The 20,354-nt window shown below is 36.2% G+C and overlaps 1 pseudogene; it reads right to left on the bottom strand.

Moving 5' to 3' along the window:
• Positions 1–2,972: 2,972 nt before the first annotated feature.
• On the bottom strand, positions 2,973–3,471 carry LOC116811394 (KRAB domain-containing protein 4-like; annotated as a pseudogene).
• Positions 3,472–20,354: the final 16,883 nt, after the last annotated feature.

The raw sequence follows: 20,354 nt of genomic DNA on the forward strand, positions 1-20,354 counted from the left end.
CTTGAATTCATTATCAGAAAATGGGATTTTATTTTCTATTGCACTGTGAGGATGCAGATTTTCCAAACATTTATGCTGTCTTCCTTTTAAAACTGAATGCTTTTAACAGCACCCAAGTCACATCATCAATGTTTTGCTGCTTTGAAATTTCTTCCACCAGATACCCTAAATCATCTGCCTCAAGTTCAAATTTCCACAAGTCTCTAGGGCAGGGGCAAAATGCTGTCAGTCTCTTTGCTAAAACTTAGCAAGGGTCACCTTTACTCCAGTTCCTAACAAGTTCCTCATCTCCATCTGAGATCACCTCAGCCTGGATTTCATTGTCCATATTATTAGCAGCACTTTGATCAAAACCATTCAACAAGTCTCTAGGAAGTTCCAACCTTTCCCACATTTTTCTGTCTTCTTTGAGTCCTCCAAACTGTTCCAACCTCTTCCTGTTACACAGTTCCAAAGTCGCTTCCACATTTTCAGATAACTTTACAGTAGCACCTTTTTCTACTGGTACCAATTAACTGTATTAGTTCATTTTCATACTACTGATAAAGGCATACCTGAGAATGGGTAATTTATTAAAAAAATTAGGTTTCATGGACTCACAGTTCTATGTGACTGGGGACGCCTCACAATCATGGCAGAAGGCAAAAGGCATGTCTCACATGGCAGCAGACAAGAGAGAATGAGAGCCAAGAAAAAGGGATTTCCCGTTATAAAATCATCAGATCGCACAAGATTCATTTACTACCACAAGAACAGTATGAGGGAAACCACCTCCATGATTCAATTATCTCCCACCATTCCTCCCACAACACGTGGGAATTATGGGAGCTACAATTCAAGATCAGATTTAGTGAAGACACAGCCAAACCATATCATGGTGTGAGATAGCTAAGTTCCTACATTTGCAAGTGGATATCAAGTTGTACCAGAATTATTTGTTGAAAACTGTATTCTTCCCCACATTGAATGGTCTTGGCATCTTTGTCAAAACTCAATTGACCATAATGTAAGGGTGTATTTCTAAACTTTCAGTTGTATTTTGTTGATTTATATGTATGTTCTTATGTCAGTACCACACTTTTGAGTACTGCTGCTTTGTAGCAATTTTTTTTTTAATTTTATTTATTTATTTATTTATTTATTTATTTATTTTTGAGACGGAGTCTCGCTCTGTCGCCCAGGCTGGAGTGCAGTGGCGCAATCTTGGCTCACTGCAAGCTCCTCCTCCCGGGTTCACGCCGTTCTCCTGCCTCAGCCTCTCCGAGTAGCTGGGACTACAGGCGCCCGCCACCACGCCCAGCTAATTTTTTGTATTTTTAGTAGAGACGGGGTTTCACCATGGTCTCGATCTCCTGAACTCATGATCCGCCCGCCTCGGCCTCCCAAAGTGCTGGGATTACAAGTGTGAGCCACTGTGCCCGGCCTGTAGCAATTTCTAAAATCAGTAATTTTAAAAATTGAAAAGTGTGGGCCCTTCTATTTTGTACATCTTTTTCAACATTCTATTGGGTATGTCCCAACAATTTCTATATAAATTTAGAATCAGCTTGTCTATCTCTGAAAATTGCCATAAATATTATAGCAATTTGCTAACATAAGAAAAATTACTATTACAATTCACTAGCATGGGATATATATTCACTTATATAGGTTTTCATTAATTTCTTTAACACTCTTGTCATTTGAGAGTACAAGTTTTGCAATTCTGTTAAATGTATTCTCAAGTATTTTTGTTAATGGTACTATAAATTTAATTAGTTTTTAAAGGTCATTTTCAGTTTTCTTACTGCTTTGATATAGATATACATTTGATTTTGCATAATTTATCTTATATGTTACAACATTTATGACTTCATTTATCACTTCTAATAGTTTTTCAATAGACAACTTAGGATTTTTTACATACCAGATGGTATGGTTTGGCTGCATCTCCACCCAAATCTCGTCTTGAATTGTAGCTCCCATAATCCCCACATATTGTGGAAGGGACCTGGTGGGAGATAATTGAATCATGGGGTGGATTTTTCTGTGTTGTTTTCATGATAGTGAATAAGTCTCACGGGATCTGATGGTTTTATAAAGGGCAGTTCACCTGCACAGGCTCTCTTGCCTGCTGCCATGTAAGACTTGGCTTTGTTCCTTCCTGCTTCACCTCCCGCCATGATTGTGAGTTCTCCCCAGCCATGTGGAACTGTCAGTCCATTAAACCTTTTTTTTCTGTATAAATTACCCAGTCTCAGGCATGTCTTCATGGTAGTATGAAAATAGACTAATATACCATATTATACCATCTGAAAATAAAAATAGTTTTATGTCTTCTTTTTATATCTGTATGTTTTCATTAATTTTTCCTAATTACCTTGGATAGAAACTCAGTGTAATGTTGAATATATATAGTGAGAGTAAACACCTTTTTTTGTAATCTTAGTAAAAAAAAATCAATCTTTCCCCATTGCTTATAATGTTAGCTGTTGGTTTTTTATGCATCTACTTTATCAAGTCAAGCAAGGATCTTTCTATTCATAGTCTATTGAGTGTTTTTTATGTTTACTTTGTATTTTTAGAAATAATTTATAACATTTATGGCATTCTTTGAATATCATAACTTTGATTTTTATTATACCTAATAAAGGCTAAATGATATCTGCAGTGTTTTGATATCTATTAGGTTTACATGTTTACTCTCAGCGAATTTTTGATGCATAGTGTAACAATGTACCGTGGCTTCCACATATCCATGGGGAATATGTTCCAAAATCTCCAGTGGATGCCTGCAACTGTGGATAATACTGAACCTGATTGCTGTTAATTGGAACATGTTTCCATTCATGTCTTCCACCTATAAATGTAATGTCTTTTTTATCATAAGTAGGCACTTATCATGCACTCTGGCCATAACTTTTGCAGGATGAGATGCAACAGCAAAACTAGCACAGGCGTCAAGATTAGAAGTAAATTCCACCTTACATCTCTCATCTTTCTTTCTTACACAGCCTCTATTTTGACTATGAATGTTTAAATTATGTTTTGAACATCTTCTCCATGAATAATATTTAGAGAGTCTTTGTCTTATCAAAAAAAGTCTGTTCTCAGATAAATGATTTTTCTACATCTTCTGCATTCTTGACCATTTTCATCCTTCAGTGTTTTCTTGCCTACGAGTGCAGCTTACCACAGAGGTTTATGTGGGCTTTCTTTTTAGTAATCTATCTGCTCATCAACTTGCTAGATTTCAGGAGAGATCTTCATTGGGTTTCCTCCATCTACCATCCAGGACTTTTCACCTAGTCCCAATCTGAAGATAACATCTGGTTTGGCAATCAGATACCCCATGGACACCAGGTGGCTGTAGTTGCCAAGCATGACATTCCTGTAAAGATTCTTATGAGGAGAGTCCATTTGCTGCCATTGCTCCAGGACAAAGTCCACAAACATGTCTTTGAAGGTCAATGATTCCCAGGACATGGCCATCCTGTTCTTCTCTGGAAAAAGGATGGAGATCTCCTCCTGAGACCTCAGCCTGGGTTTTCTTAGACTAAGTGAGGAAGCACAGGCAAAGATAAGCTGGGGTCTGAATTTGTTTAGCAGCATTCTCAGTTACATATTCTGTCCTTGATTGCCAAAAGCCTAAAACCTCAAGTGCAGATGACAACAGACAGTGTCTGTTGAGTATTTTTAACATGAAGTGTTACTGGGTTTTTCAAATAATTTTTCTGCAACTATTACAGAAATTACATAATCATATAATTTTTACTTTATTCTATTGATATGGTATATTACATTAATTAATTTTCAGAGGTTGAAACAACCTTGAATTTCTAACTAAAGTTCCATTTGATCATATTGGGTAATTCTTTTATACATTGGTGAAGTCTGGTTGCTAGTATTTTTCTGAGATTGTTTTCATTTATATTCATAAGTGATACTGCCCAGTAATATTCTTTTCTTGTAATATATTCATCTGATTTTGATATTTATCAAACACTGGCCTCAGAATTAGTTGGGAAGTATTTTCTTCTCTGCTATTGTTTGATAGAGTTTCTAAAGAATTTGTATTAATGCCTTAAATATCTTGTAGAACTCAATGAACCCCCTTGGTGAAGGGTTTACATTGTCAGAAAATTTTGATCCAGTCTCTACTAAACACAGGTCTTTCTGGCTTTAATTTCTTATTTTTTATTGATAAACAAAGTTGGATATATTTAGGAAGTACATGTGTTTTTTGATATATGTTGTATTAGTCCATTTTCATGCTGCTAATAAAGACATACCTGAGACTGGGAAGAAAAAGAGGTTTAATTGTACTTAAAGTTCCACATGACTGGGGAAGCCTCAGAATCGTGGTGGGAGGCAAAAGGCACTTCTTTTTTAAAATTTTACTTTAAGTTAGGGATACATGTGCAGAATGTGTGAGTTTGTTACATAGGTATACATGTGCCATGGTGGTTTGCTGCACCTATCAACCCATCATCTAGGTTTTAAGCCCCACATGCATTTGGTATTTGTCCTAATGCTCTCCCTCCCCTTTTCCCCAGCCCCCTGATGGCACCAGTGTGTGATGTTCCCCTCCCTGTGTCCATTTGGTCTCATTGTTCAACTCCCACTTATGAATGAGAACATGCAGCGTTTGATTTTCTGTTCCTGTGTTGGTTTGCTGAGAATGACAGCTTCAAGCTACATCTATGTCCCTGGAAAGGACATGAACTCATTCTTTTTTATGGCTGCATAGTATTCCATGGTATATATGTGCCACATTTTCTTTATCCAATCTATCATTGATGGGCATTTGGATTGGTTCCAAGTCTTTGCTATTGTGAATAGTGCTGCAATAAACATATGTGTGCATGTGTCTTTATAGCAGCATGATTTATAATCCTTTTGGTATATACCCAGTAATAGGATTGCTGGGTCAAATGGTATTTCTGATTCTAGATCCTTGAGGAATCACCAGTCTTCCACAATGGTTGAACTAATTTATACTCCAATCAACAGTGTAAAAGCATTCCTATTTCTCCATAGCCTCAAAAGCATCTGTTCTTTCCTGACTTTTTAATAATTGCCATACTAACTGGCATGAGATGGTATCTCATCGTGGTTTTTATTTGCGTTTCTCTAATGACCAGTGATGATGAGCTTTTTTTCATATGTTTCTTGGCCACATAAATGTCTTTTTCTGAGGCGTGTCTGTTCGTATCCTTTGCCCACTTTTGATGGTTTATTTTCTGGTTTTTTCTTGCAAATTTAAGTTCCTTGTAGATGCTGGATATTAGACTTTTGTCAGATGGATAGATTGCAAAAATGTTCTCCCATTCTGTAGGTTGCCTGTACACTCTGAAAATAGTTTCTTTCACTGACAAACCTAACAAAAACAAGCAATGGGGAAAGAATCCCCTATTTAATACATGATGCTAGGAAAACTGGCTAGCCATATGCAGAAAACAGAAACTGGACCCCTTCCTTAGACCTTATACAAAAATTAACTCAAGATGGATTAAAGACTTAAATGTAAAACCTAAAACCATAAAAACCATGGAGACAACCTCGGCAATACCATTCAGGACATATGCATGGACAAAGACTTAATGACTCAAACATCAAAAGCAATCCCAACAAAAGCAGGAAATTGACAAATGGGATCTAATTAAACTAAAGAGCTTCTGCACAGCAAAAGGTAGTTCTTACACAGCAGCAGGAAGAGAAAATGAGAAATAAGCAAAGTGGAAACCCCTGAAAAACCCATCAGAACTTGTGAGACTTATTCACTATCATGAGAATAGTACAGGAAGGACTGGCTCCCATGGTTCAATTACCTCCCCCGGGCCCAACCCACAACACGTGGAAATTCTGGGAGATGCAATTCAAGTTGAGATTTGGGTGGGGAAACAGCCAAACCATATCATTCCATGCCTGGCCCCTCCAAATCTCATGTCCTCACATTTCAAAACCAATCATATCTTCCCAACAGTCCCCCAAAGTCTTAACTCATTTCAGCATTAATCCCAAAAGTCCACAGTCCAAAGACTCATCTAAGACAAGGCAAGACACTACACCTACGAGCCTGTAAAATCAAAGGTAAGCTAGTTACTTACATACAATGGGGGTACATGGATTGGGTAAATACAACAATTCCAAATGGGAGAAACTGGCCAAAACAAAGGGATTGCAGGGCCCATGCAAGTCTAAAATCTAGTGAGGTAGTCAAATTTTAAAGCTCCAAAATGATCTCCTTTGACTCCAGGTCTCACATCTAGGTCATGCTGATATAAGAGGTGGGTTCCCATGGTCTTGGGCAGCTCCACCCCTGTGGCTTTGCAGGGTACAGCCTCCCTCTCAGCTGCTTTCACAGGCTGGCATTGAGTGTCTGTGGCTTTTCCAGGTACAAGTGCAAGCTGTCAGTGGATCTAACATTCTGGGGTCTGGAGGACAGTGGCCCTCTTCTTCACTAGGCAGTGCCCCAGTAGGGACTCTGTGTGGGGGATCTCACCACATATTTCCCTTTGGCACCGCCCTAGCAGAAGTTCTCCATGAGGGCCCTGTCCCTGCAGCAAACTTTTGCCTGGGCATCCAGGCATTTCTGTACATCTTCTGAAATCTAGGTCGGGGTTCCCAAACCTCAATTTTTGACTTCTATGCACTGGCAGGCTCAACACCATGTGCAAGCTGCCAAGGTTTGGGGCTTCCACCCTGTTAAGTCACAGCCCGAGCTGTATGTTGACCCCTTTCAGCCACAGCTGGAGCAGCTGAGACACAGGGGACCAAGTCCCTAGGCTGCACACAGCACAAGGACCCTGGACCCGGTCAACAAAACCACTTTTTCCATCTTGGCCTCCAGGCCTATGATGCGAGGACTGACATCAAGACCTCTGACGTGCCCTAGAGACATTTTTCCCATTGTCTTGGGGATTAAAATTCAGCTCCTCGTTACTTATGCAAATTTCTACAGCTGGCTTGGATTTCTCCTCAGAAAAAGAGATTTTCTTTTATATTGCATTGTCAGGCTGCAAATTTTCTGAACTTTTATGTTCTGCTTCCCTTATAAAACTGAATGCTTTAACAGCTCCCAAGTTACCTCTTGAATGCTTTGCTGCTTAGAAATTTCTTCTGCCAGATACCCTAAATCATCTCTCTCAAGTTCAAAGTTTCACAAATCTCTAGGGCAGAGACAAAATGCCACAAGTCTCTTTGCTAAAACATAACAAGAATCACCTTTGCTCCAGTTCCCAACAAGTTCCTCATCTCCATATGAGACCACCTCATCCTGGACCTTATTGTTCATATTACTATCAGCATTTTTGTCAAAGCCATTCAACAAGTCTCTAGGAAGTTCCAAACTTTCCCACATTTTCCTGTCTTCTTCTGAGCCCTCCAAACCGTTCCAACCTCTGCCTGTTACCCAGTTCCAAAGTCAGTTCCACATTTTCTAGTATCTTTTCAGCAACACCCCACTCTACTGGTACCAATTTTCTGTATTAGTCTGTTTTCACGCTGCTGATAAAGACATACCTGAGAGTGGGAAGAAAGAGCAGTTTAATTCGACTTACAGTTGCATATGGCTGGGGAGGCCTCAGAATCATGGCGGGAGGCAAAAGGCACTTCTTACATGGCGACAGACAGAGAAAATGAGAAAGAAACAAAAGCAGAAACCCCTGATAAACCCAACAGATCTCGTGAGACTTATTCACTATCATGAGAAGAGTATGGGAAAGACCAGCCCCCATGATTCAGTTACCTCCCCCTGGGTCCCTCCTCAACATGTGGAAATTCTGTGAGATACAATTCAAGTTGAGATTTGGATGGGGACCCAGCCAAACCATATCAATATGTAATAATCAAGATAATTGGAATGCCCATCACCTCAAATACTTATAATTTCTTTGTGTATGGAAAATTCCAAATATTCAAAATCTTCTCTTTCAACTATTTTGAAATATATTATAATTTTTTATTAATTATTCTCACCCTACCCTCCTATAAAACACTAGAACTTATTAATTCTGTTTAAATATATTTTATCCCCATTAACCAACTCCTGCTCATCTCCCTCTTGCCCTATACCCTTCTCTGTTTAGTAAACACCAAACTCCTCACTACCTCCAGTTCTATCTATGTTACTGAAAAATTATAGGATTTTATTCATTATGGCTGAATAATATTTCATTGTATATATATACCATATTTTCTTTATCCATTCCTCTATGCTGTTTTTAATACTTGCTGTGCTGATTTACATTCTCACTCAACGTTTTACTTTCTCTATATTCTCTTGGCATCCTCACCAGCATCTGTTATTTTCTGTGCTTTTGATAATAGCCATTCTACTCAGCACCATTTATTGAAGAGACTGTTTTTTCCCCATTGTTAGTTCTTGGTGGTTTTGTCAATAATGCATTTGCTTAAGTGTGTGAATTTATTTCTGTTTCTTTTGTATTCTGTTCTATTTGTCTATGTGTCTGTTTTTATGTCAGTAACATGATGTTTTAGTTCCTGTAACTTTGTAGTATATTTTGAACTCAGGTAGTATGATGCTTCCAGTTTTTTTTGTTTTGTTTTTTTCTTTGCTGGGGATTGCTTTGTTTATTCAGGGTCTTTGATGGTTTCATAAAACTTTTAGTACTTATTATATTTCTGTGTAGCATATCATTGGTATATTGATAGGGATGGAATTGAATATGTAAATCACTTTGCACAGTATGGGCATTTTAATGCCATTAGTTCTTTCATCTGTGAGCATAGAATATTTTCCCACTTTTTTGTGTCCCCTTCAATTTGTTCAGTGTATAAGGTAACACTTAAACACTGTTGGTAGAAATGTAAATTAGCTCAGCCATTGTATTTCTTTAAACCAGTGAAAGATCTTACATATAAAAATATGTTATATATAGCAGATATTGTAAAAAATATTACTGTCTTGATTTATTTTTCAGATTGTTTGCTGTTGGCATATATAAATCTTACTGATATTTATATGTTGACTTTGTATCCTACAACTTTACTGAATTCATTTATCATTCCTAATATTTTTTTGTGTGTGGAGTTTTTAGGTTTTCCTAAATATAACATTGTGTCATCTGTGAAAAAGGACATTTATGTACCTTCCGTTCAAATTGGAATGTCCTTTATTTATTTATCTTGCCTGATTCCTCTGGCTAGAACTTCCAGTACTTTGTTGAATAAAAGGGAATAATAAAATTGTTATTCTCCTTTGCTGAATTATCTTATCATTATATAATTTTTTCATCTCTTCATACATATTTTTTACTAAAATATATTTTATCTGATAAAAGTATAACAATTCCTGCTCTTTTTAAATTTCCATTTGCATGTAATATTTTTTCTACATCCTTTTATTTTCAGGCTATATGTGTCTTTTTCATGATTTCAGCTTTTATTTTAAATTGAAGGCATACATGTGCAGATTTGTTACATCGTTATATTGCATGATGCTGAAGTTTTGGATACAAATGATCCCATCACTGAGGTAGTGAGCATAGTACTCAACAGTTAGTTTTTCAGCCTTTGCTCCTTTTTCTTTCTGCCCCCTCTGGTAATCCCAAGTGTCTATTGTCCTCATCTTTGTGTCCATATGTATCCGATGTTTAGCTCCCACTTATAAGTGAGAACATGTAGTATTTGGTTTTTTGTAGGATAATGGGCTCCAGCTGCATTTATGTTGCTGTAAAGCACATAATTTCATAAAAGTAAAAACAATAACAGATGCTGGTAAGGCTGTGGAGAAAATGGAACACTTATACACTGTTGGCAGAAATGTTAACAAGTTCAGACACTGTGGACAGCAGTTTGGAGATTTCTCAAAAACTTAAAACAGAATTACCATTAAACCCAGCAATCCCATTACTGGGTATATCCCCACGGGAAAATAAATCATTGTACCAAAAAGGCATGTACTCATATGTTAATTGCAGCACAATTTACAATAGCAAACACATGGAATCAACCTTTGCATTTCTTTATAAGTGAAATGAGGATTTTTTGTAACTAGCAAATAGTTGGGTCCTGTTTTTCTAAACTTCTTTCAGCCATTCTATGTCTTTTAATTTGATAATTTAGTCCATCTCTATTTAATATTATTTATAATTAAAAACTATTGCCATTTATTGTTTTATAGTTTTTGTAACTGCTGTCATTGCTTCTTCCTTTCTGTCATTTTTTTTTTACTTAATTTTACTTCAAGTAATTTTCTCCAGTTGTTTAATTAATTCCTTGTTTTTATTTTTAGTATAAACATAGGTTTTTGCTTTGTGGTTACCATGAGGCTTACAAAAAATATTCTATAGTTACAAGTTATCCTAAACTAATGACAACTTAACTTTGATCACAAAGAAAAGAAACTAACAAGCAAAGAAAAAACTAAAATATTCTACAAATTAAATCCATCTCTCCCTTTATGACATTTTGTCTCAAGTTTTATTTTTTATGTAACTCACTTCTTAACAGAATTGTATATTATTATTGTTCTTTCACAGATTTTTCTTTTAGTCTTCATACTAAAGATATGAATGGTTTACACACCAAAAATACATACAGTATTAGCCTGTTCAGAATTGTCTGCGCATTTGCTTTTACCAGTGAGTTTTACACCTTCAGATGATTTCTTGTTGCAGATTAACATCCTTTTATTTCAGATTGAAAGCTTCCTTTAGCATTTCTTATAAAATGGGTCTGGTGGTTATAAATTTCCTCAGCTTTTGTTTGTCTAGGAAAGTCTAATTCTCCTGAATGTTTGAAGGATAACTGTGCTGAGTACAATATTTTTGGTTGAGAGTTTTTTTCCCCTTTCAGCACTGTGAATGTATCAACCTACTCCCTCCTTGTCTGTAAGGTTTTCACTGAAAAGTCTGCTGCCAAATATATCACAGCTTCTTTATATGTTGTTGGCTTCTTCTCTCTTGCTCCTTTTGGTATTCTTTCTTTTTCTTTGACATTTGAAAGCTCGATTATTATATGCCTTGAGTTTATTTCACTTGAGTTAAATTTGCTTTGTGTTTTTTGACATTCTTGTATTTGGATATTTTTATTTTTCTCAACATTTGGAAAGTTCTCCACTACTGTTTTTTTAAAATAAATTTTCTATCCCTATATTTTTCTCTATTCCCTCTTTAAGGCCAATATCTTTTAGATTTCATTTTTTACACTATTTTCTAGATCTTATGAACATTTTTCATTCTTTCCCACTCTTTTTTCATTTTTTTATTTTCTAACTGTGTATTTTCAAATAGCCTGTTTTAGAGCTCATTATTACTTTATTCTGTTTTATTAATTTTGTGGTTAAAATATCCAATGCATACTTCAATTTCTTAATTGTATTTTTCAGCTCTAGAAATTCTGTGTGATTTTTAAAAACTTATTTCAATCTCTATTTTTTTCTAATACATTTCTGAATTGTTTTTCTGTGTTTTCTTGAAGTTCACTGAGCTTCTGCAAGACAGCTATTTTAAATTTTCTGTCAAGAGGTCATACATCTTTGTCACTCTAATGCCAGCTACTGTGCTTTACGTAGATCTTCTGATGAGGTCATATTTCCCTGAATGTTCTTGATACTTATAGATGTTCATCAATATCTGTGTATTAACAAGTTGGGTCTTTATTCCAGTTATTACGATATGGCCTTTTTAATACCTTTTTGTTCAGAGGGTCTTCCAATAATTCAAAGAGGATTTACTATTGAATTTCCTGAGCCTGTGAACACTGTAGCCACTTCAGCACTAGAGGATGCACTAAGACAGAAATGTTGTGACTCTTGTAGACTCACAGATACCCAGCCCTTACGAACTTGAGGAAGATAACAGAGACACAGGCACACCCATGGCCACTACAGCTGGCATTGTACTGGGTTGCACCTGAGTCCCACCCCCTCCCATATCAATGAAGTACCAGACCTCACCTAAGGCCCATGGCTGTTACTTACTGACTACTGCTGATGTTTCCTCAAGGCCTGAGGCCACATTCATCAGCCTGTGGTAAAGTGGACTAGGACATAAGTCCATCTCACTGTGGCAGGGAATTCCTTCCTGATCCTAGACTGGGACCTAGAAATGCCGTTCTGAAGTGACTGCCTGGAATCTGGGACAGTGGTGCTCAATGCTATGTTTTACTGCAGCAGGGCTGGTACTGTTGCAAGGCAATGTCCCTGTACTGTTCCCTCTCCTTTTCCCAAGTAAAAGAAGTCTCTGTCCACACTACGATGTCTGTAATTGAGGGAGGGGTTATGTGGGCTCCAACAGTTTTTGTCACAATGGGGTGTGCCCTGAGCACACAGCCTCCCAGATCAGCACAGCACTGGGGCTCATCCAAGGACCAGGGTCACCATGGTCTGGCTGACACCAGACCACTTTATTCACCTATTGGTGAAGTGAGTCAGGTTTTGGTTTCCTCCCACATGGGTGGTAAACTTTCCTCTGGACCAGGCCGGGTATTAAACGCTTCCTTTGTGGGCACCAGCCTAAAGTCAAGGACTGAGAAATTCTGCCCAGTTCTCTGTTAGACTATAGCAAGACCAGCATTGAATTCCAATGCAAAATCCCATACTCACTTCCCTTACTGTAACACTGCACACAGATTCTTTCTCCACACATCCAGCTTTCTTTTTTTTTTTCTGGAATTAAATTCAATAGTTTGTGTCTTTCTTGTTCATAGTATTCCCTAATAATTATTTGCATATTTGTAAATGGGTATTCATACTCTCTCTTTCCTTTCCAATTTCAGTAATTTACACATTTTTACTTTAAATCAGTCCAGCTAAAGTTTTGCTGATCATTTTTAAAAGCCAACTTTTGTTACTACTGGCTTTATTTCTCTATTGTTTTTTATTTATATTTTATTTCTTCTCTAATTCTTATTTCTTCATTCTACTAATTTTGGTGTTGGTTTGCTCTTGTTTTTCCAGTGTCTTATAGTAGATATTAGGTTTTTGATTTGAAGTTTTTCTTTTTTTTATAAATAGAGGTGTTCACAGTTATACTATAAGCATTGCTTTATCTGCATTTTATATGTTGGTATATTGTATTTTTATTTTAATTTGTCTCAAGGTATTCTCTTGTGATTTCCCCTTTGATGCATTTGTAATTTAAGTGACTTCAATATTCCCCAAAGATTGTGAACTACCCAAGTTTCTTTCAGTTATCAAATTATAATTTAATTTCAATGTGTTTATAGGGTATAGATTTTGCGATAATAATCCTTTTCATTTTGCTGAGTTTGTTACATGACCTATCATAGAGAAAGTTTCTTGTACCCTGAAAAATAATGTGCACTCTGTTGCTGGCTGGTGGGGTGCTCCATAGATATGTTGTCTAGTTTGCATACAGTGTTTTAATATATTTTATTTTTTGTTACTCTTCTGCTGAGTTGTTTTATTCATTAGAGTAAGTGGGGACATTGAAGTGCCTGGTTATCACCATTGAATTGTCTATGTTTTTTCTCAATTATGTCAGCCTGTGCTGACAAGCTGCTGATGACATGTTCATATACATTTTAATTGTTATAATTTCTTGATAGATTGACCCTTTCATCATTATACAATGCCATTCTTTTTTATTATTATTATTTATTTTTATTTCTGTGGGTACATAGTAGGCATATATATTTATGGCATATGTGAGATAGTCTGGCATAGGCATCCAATGCTTAATAAGCACATCATGGGAAACTGGGTCTCCATCCACTCAAGCATTTATCTTTTCCATTACAAAAAAAAAAAATCCAATCATACTTTTTTATTTATTTTAAAGTTCACAATTAAATTATTATTGACTATAGTTACTCTGTTGTGCTATCAAATGCTAGGTCCTATTCATTCTTTCAAGTTATGTTTTCGTAGCCATTAACAATCCCCACCTCCCACTCCACACACCCAGTCCATCTAACAGCCTATGATAACAACCTTTCTACTCTCTAGCTCCGTAAGTGTAATTGTTTTGATTTATAAATCTCACAAAAAGTGAGAATATGTAATGTTTGTCTGTCTGTGCCTGGCTTATTTCACTTAACATAATGATCTCCAGTTTCATCCATGTTGTTGTAAATAAAAGGATCTCATTCATTTTTATGGTTAAATAGTACTCCATTGTGTATAAATACCACATTTTCTTTAGCCATTCATCTGCTGATGGACACATAGGTTGCTTCCAAATCTTGTCTGTTGTGAAGAGTGCTGCAACAAACATTGGAGAGCAGATCTGTCATTGATGTATTGATTTCCCTTCTTTTGAGTACATATCCAAGAATGGGATTGCCAAATCATATGGTAGCTCTGTTTTTAGTTATTTGAAAAACCTCCAAGTGTTCTACATAGTCATTGTACTAATTTACATCCCCACTAACAAGGTCTGAGGATTGCCTTTTCTCCACATCCTCTCCAGCATTAATTGTGGCCTGGCTTTTGGATAAAAGCCATTTTAACTTGGGTGAGATGATACCTCACTGAAGTTTTGATTTTCCTTTGTCTGATGATCAATAAACACCTTTGCATATGCCTGTTTTCCATTAGTATATGTTCTTTTGAGAAATGCCTATTCACATATTTTGCTCATTTAAAATCAGATTATTAGTTTTTTTTCCTATAGAGTTGTTTGAAATCCTTATATATTACAGTTATTATTGTCAAATGGGTAGTTTTCAAATATTTTCTTTCATTCTGTGGGTTGCATCTTCATTTTTTTGATAGGTTCCTTTGCTGTGAAGAAGCTTTTTAATTGATGCAATCCCATTTGTCCATTTATGCTGTAGCTGCCTATGCTTACAGGGCATTACTCAGAAAATTTTTGCCCAGAAAAATGCCCTGGAGAATTTCACAAATGTTTTATTGTAATAGTTTCATAGTGTGAGGTGTCAAATTTAAGTCTTTAATGCATTTTGATTTGAGTTTTGTATATGTTGAGAGATAGGGGTCTAGTTTTATTTTTCTGCATATGGATAACCAGTTTTTTCAGCAGCATTTATTGAAGGCACTGTCTTTTCACCAATGTATGTTCTTGAGACCTTTGTAAAAAATGAGTTTACCACAGGTGTATGCATTTGTTTCTGGATTCTCTATTCTGTTTCATTGATCTATGTGGCTGTTTTTATGCCATAATCATGCTGTTTGGGTCACTGTAGCTCTGTATATAATTTGAAGTCAGGTAATATGATTCCTCCAGTTTTAGTTTTTTAATTTTTTTTTGGCTCATGATTGATAGCTTTAGCTATTCTGGGTCTTTGGTGGTTCCATAGAATATTAGCATTGTTTTTTCTATTTATTTAAAGAATGTCATTGGTATTTTGATAGAGATTACATTGAATCTGTAGATGGCTTTTGGTAGTATGAACATTTTGACAATATTGATTCTTCTAATGCATGAACAAGGAGCATCTTTTCTTTGTGTCCTCTCCAATTTCTTTCATTAGTGTTTTATATTTCTCATTGTCAAGATCTTACACTTTTTTGTTTATTTCTCAGTTATTTAATTTTATTTGTGGCTATTGTAAATGGGATTAATTATTTTATTTCTTTTTCTAATTGTTCTCTCTTGGCATATATAAATTATACTGATTTTGGTACATTTTTATTTTTAGCAGCACTTTTTTTACAGTCTATTGTTTACTTTTATTTTTATAGCCTCACCATCATTCTTACTGTTGCTGTTTGCATGACATATATTTTTATTTCTTTGCTTTCAACGCATTTCTTTCTTAAAATATAACCAGTGTCTTCTCTAGAAAGTATATAATTGCATTTTGTTTTTTTCATCGTGACAATCTTTTTTTACATTGATCAGTTTAATATATTTACATTTCATGACACTGCTGCCTGTGTGAACACACCCAATCACCCCCATGATGCTGATACATGGGCACCTGGCTGCACAGCCGTCACCAGCACAAAGATGTGCAGAGAGGCAGGCAAACCTATCCCCCTCCCCTACCCCCACAAACATGTCACCGCCATTGCCAGTATGAAGGCATCCATGGAGGCTGATGACCACACCCCCACCAGGACCCTGCCCCCATTGCCACCACCACTACCAATGTAATCACACACAAGAATGCTGCAGCCCCACTCCAGTCCTAGCTAATGAGCATGCACCCCACTGCACTGCTGTGGCTGCTGACTCACCTGAATGACCCACAGATCCAACAACCACTGCCCTGCTAAAGCATTTTGGCTAATATCATCCATTGGAGTGTTGTGACCAACATACCAGGAACACTTCTGTCCCTCCAGTGCAGCAGGTTCCTAACCTCGAGGGGCCAGAGAACAAAGCCAACTCAAAGTGAATTAAAGACTTAAATATAAAACCAAAAACTATGAAAAACATGGAAGATAACCTAGGAAATACCATTTTTGACATAGGTATTGCCAAAAATTTCATGATAAAAATGCCAAATGCAATTGCAACAAAAGCAAAAATTGACAAATGGGATACAATTAAACTAAAGAGCTTCTGCACAGCAAAAGAAACTATCAACAAAGTAAACAGGCAACCTACAAAATAGGGAAAAATATTTGCAAACTATACATCAGACAAAGGCCTAATATCCAGAATCTACAAGGAACACACATACAAGGAAAAGACATACAACCCATTAAAAAGTGGGCAAATGACGTGAACAGACACTTTTCTAAGGAAGACATACATGTGGCTAACAACCAGATGAGAAAATGCTCAACATCACTCATAATTTTTGAAATGGAAATCAAATCCACAATGAGATACCATTTCACAAAACTCATAATGGTTATTAAAAAATACTAGATGCTAGTAAGGTTGTGGAGAAAATGAAACATGTTGCTGGTGGGAATGTGAATTTGTTCAGTCATTGTACAAAGCAGCTTGACAATTTCTCTAAGAGCTTAAAACAGAACTTCTATTCTTCCCAGCAATCCCATTATTGGGTATATAGCCCCCAAAATGTAAATGTTCTGCCATAAAGACATATGCACACCTATGTTGATAGCAGCACTATTCACAAAAGCAAAAACATGGAATCAACCTAAATGACCATCAACAGTTAACTGGATAGAGAAATTTATTACATATACACCATGAAATACTACACAGCCATAAAAAAGAATGAGATGTCCTTTGCAGCAACAAAGGACATTGGAGGCCCTTATCCTAAGTAAACTAGTGCAGGAACACAAAACCAAATATTGCATGTTGTCACTTATAAGTGGGAGCTAAATGTTGAGTATACATGGACACGAAGGGAACAACAGATACCAGGGCTTACTTGAGGGTGGTGGGTGGGAGTAGGGTGAGGATATTAAAACTGCCTGTCAGGGACTATGCTTATCACCTTAGTGACGAAATAATCGGTACACCACACCCCCATGACACACAATCTACCAAGTTAACAAATCTGAACATGTATCCCTTAACCTAAAATAAGAGTAAAAAACAAAGAAACAAAAAATACATTCACATTTAATACTTTTATTGATATAGTTGAATTTATGTCTAATATTCTACTTTGTTCTCTCTCTCTCTGTATTTATATATAGCATTTGGTGTCTGGTGAGGGAATTATTGTTCTATCTTGAATGATGGAGGAGGTGAAAAGAACAAAAGAAACAAATAATGTTTTCTCAAATGGCAGAAGTATGGAAGAAACAAAAGGGGCCTAAGCTATATCCTTCCTATCCTTTTGTAAGGTACTAATCCATTAATGTGGGAAGACTTTTCATGTCTTAATCACATCCCAACAGGACCCACTTCATAATACTACCACAACATGGATTCAGTTTTAACACGGATTTTGGATGTGATACACATTCAAACCACAGCAGAATTTAACCATGTAGGTTGAATTATCCCAGGGCCTGTGTGTGTGTGTGTGTGTGTGTGTGTGTGTGTGTGTATGTGTGTTTGTGTGTGTGTTGCCACACAGCATTTTCTAAAATAGTTTGAAAAGGTTACCATAAAAATGAATTACTGAAGCCTCAAAACTAATCCTTGGGCAAGAGAAGAATCTGATTTCCCAAATTACCTCATTAGAATACTCAAAGTATTCAATTATTAATAAAAGATTACAAAGCCTACACAAAAACAGAAATACATGGCTCACTAACAGGAAAAATACTAGATAAAATTGTATTTTGTAAACCAAGACACTGGAATTACTAGATAAAGATATCAAATCATCTGTTTATATATGATCAAAGAGTTAAAGAAACCATGGACATAGAATCAAAAATTAGGAAAAAGACACATGAATAGTAACAAATGTCAATAAATTACTAGAAATTATAAAAAGGAACCAAATAGGTGTTATTGAGCTGAAAAGTACAATAGCTTAAGTAAATTCACTAGAGACATTCAATGACAGATTTGAGCACACTCAAAATAAGAATCAGCAAACTTAAGGCAATTGGAATTATCTAGTAAGAAGCATAGAAATAAAAAAGAATAAAGAAAAATAACATAACCCAAGGGCCCTGTGGGACACTATATACATACTAATTATGCATTTTTGGAGTCTCAGAAGGAGAAGAGGAAAAGAAGAGAAGAAAATATTTTAAGAAACAATGGCTGAAATGTTCTAAATGTAATGGAAGACATAAATCTAAGTATCCAAGTATCTCAGCAAACTCTAGGTATGATAAACTCAAATCCACACAGTATAGTCAAACCACTGAAAGAGAAATATAAGTCTATGTTGGGATCCTTGATAAGATTAAGAAATGATTTCTCATCAGAAACCAAGAAAGAAAAATAGCAGTAAGACAATATATTTAAAGTGCTGAAAGAAAAAAAAATTAAGCAAATATTCTATATGTGGTGAAACTATCCTTCAAGAATGACAGAAAAATTAAGATATTCCTAGGTTTTAAAAAAGCTGAGAGAGTTGACTATTAGTAAATCTTCCCTAAAAATCTTGACAGTAATTCAAAGGTATATTTAAAAAAATAACATTGGTAAAGGCAATGTGAACTCCCAAAACTGAGACAGGTCTCAGTGAATTTAGAAAGTTTCTTTTGCTAAGGTTGTGGACACACACCCATGACACAGCTTCAGGAGGGCCTAATGACATGTGCCCAAGGTGGTCAGAGCACAGTTTGGTTTTATACATTTTAGGGAGACATGAGACATCAATCAACATATGTAAGATAGGCATTAGTTCAGTTTGGAAAAGAGGGACAACTCAAATTGGAGAGAAGGCTTCCAGGTCATAGGTAGATAAGAGACAAATGATTGCATTCTTTTGAGTTTCTGATTACCCTTTCCAAAGGAGGCAATCAGATATATATTTATCACAAGAGCAGAATGATGACTTTGAACAGAATGGTAAGCAGGATTGCCCTGAGCAGATCAGCTGGCTTTGTACTTAGCTTAGTGATTTGGGGTCCCCAAGATATTTTCCTTTCACATTTCCCCCTTTTTCTTTTTTCTTTTCTTTCTTCTTTTCTTTTTTTTTTTTTTTTTTTTTTTTTTTTTTGGCTGGAGTGCAGTGGCGTGATCTTGGCTCACTGCAATCTCTGCCTCCCAGGTTCAAGTGATTCTTCTGCCTCAGCCTCCCAAGTAGCTGGGACTACAGTCATGTGCCACCATGCCTGGGTAATTTTTTTGTATTTTTAGTAGAGACAGGGTTTCATCATGTTAGCCAGGATGGTCTGGATCTCCTGACTTCATGATCCGCCTGCCTCAGCCTCCCAAAGTGCTGGGATTACAGGCGTCAGTCACTGTGCCTGGCCTCCCTCCTTTTCTTTTTAAAAATATTTTAGAGAAAGAATTTTTAAAAAATGAGTCTCTGGTCTCAGATTTTGTCTAATCTCTTGTGGCTAGGATAGTTTATTCCTAGACAGGTAGGTCCCGAGTTACTAGGAAAGCTTATATTTAGAAGCTTGTAAAGTTTCATGTCCTATGAAAAGAAAATAGGTGGAAGAAGGGAGGAAATTAACACAAAACAAAAGAACAATACCGGAGAATTGATACAGGTCAGATTACTCTGAAGTTGATACATCAGTAACCAGGTATGAAAGTGGCTTATGTATGTAAATAGGTTGCAATTATTGTCTTCTAAAGTTTAAGCTGTCTAGTGTCAGTTTGCAGGGATTTACGAAAGCACAGCTTAGTTTTCAGTGATCCTAAATTAGGAAAAATGGGTGGGGGAAGAAGGAAAAAAAATGAAAACAATATTTTGAAGACTTGTAGCCAAGAAAAATTAGAATTTGGTCCAAACTGTAGAAAATAATAAAAATTTAAAAAGCATTAGGCAATACTAGAATCTAAAAACAGGGGTACTATAGTTTTAAAAACATAATTATTCTCTCTTCAGTTTTCCACTTTTGCTAAATACAAATCATGGTGGGACTGGTTTGCTTTATTATACTTGGCCTAATTATTTGTATACACTGC

This window comes from Hylobates moloch, unplaced genomic scaffold (assembly GCF_009828535.3).
Source record: "Hylobates moloch isolate HMO894 unplaced genomic scaffold, HMol_V3 SCAFFOLD_7, whole genome shotgun sequence".
NCBI lineage: Eukaryota > Metazoa > Chordata > Mammalia > Primates > Hylobatidae > Hylobates > Hylobates moloch.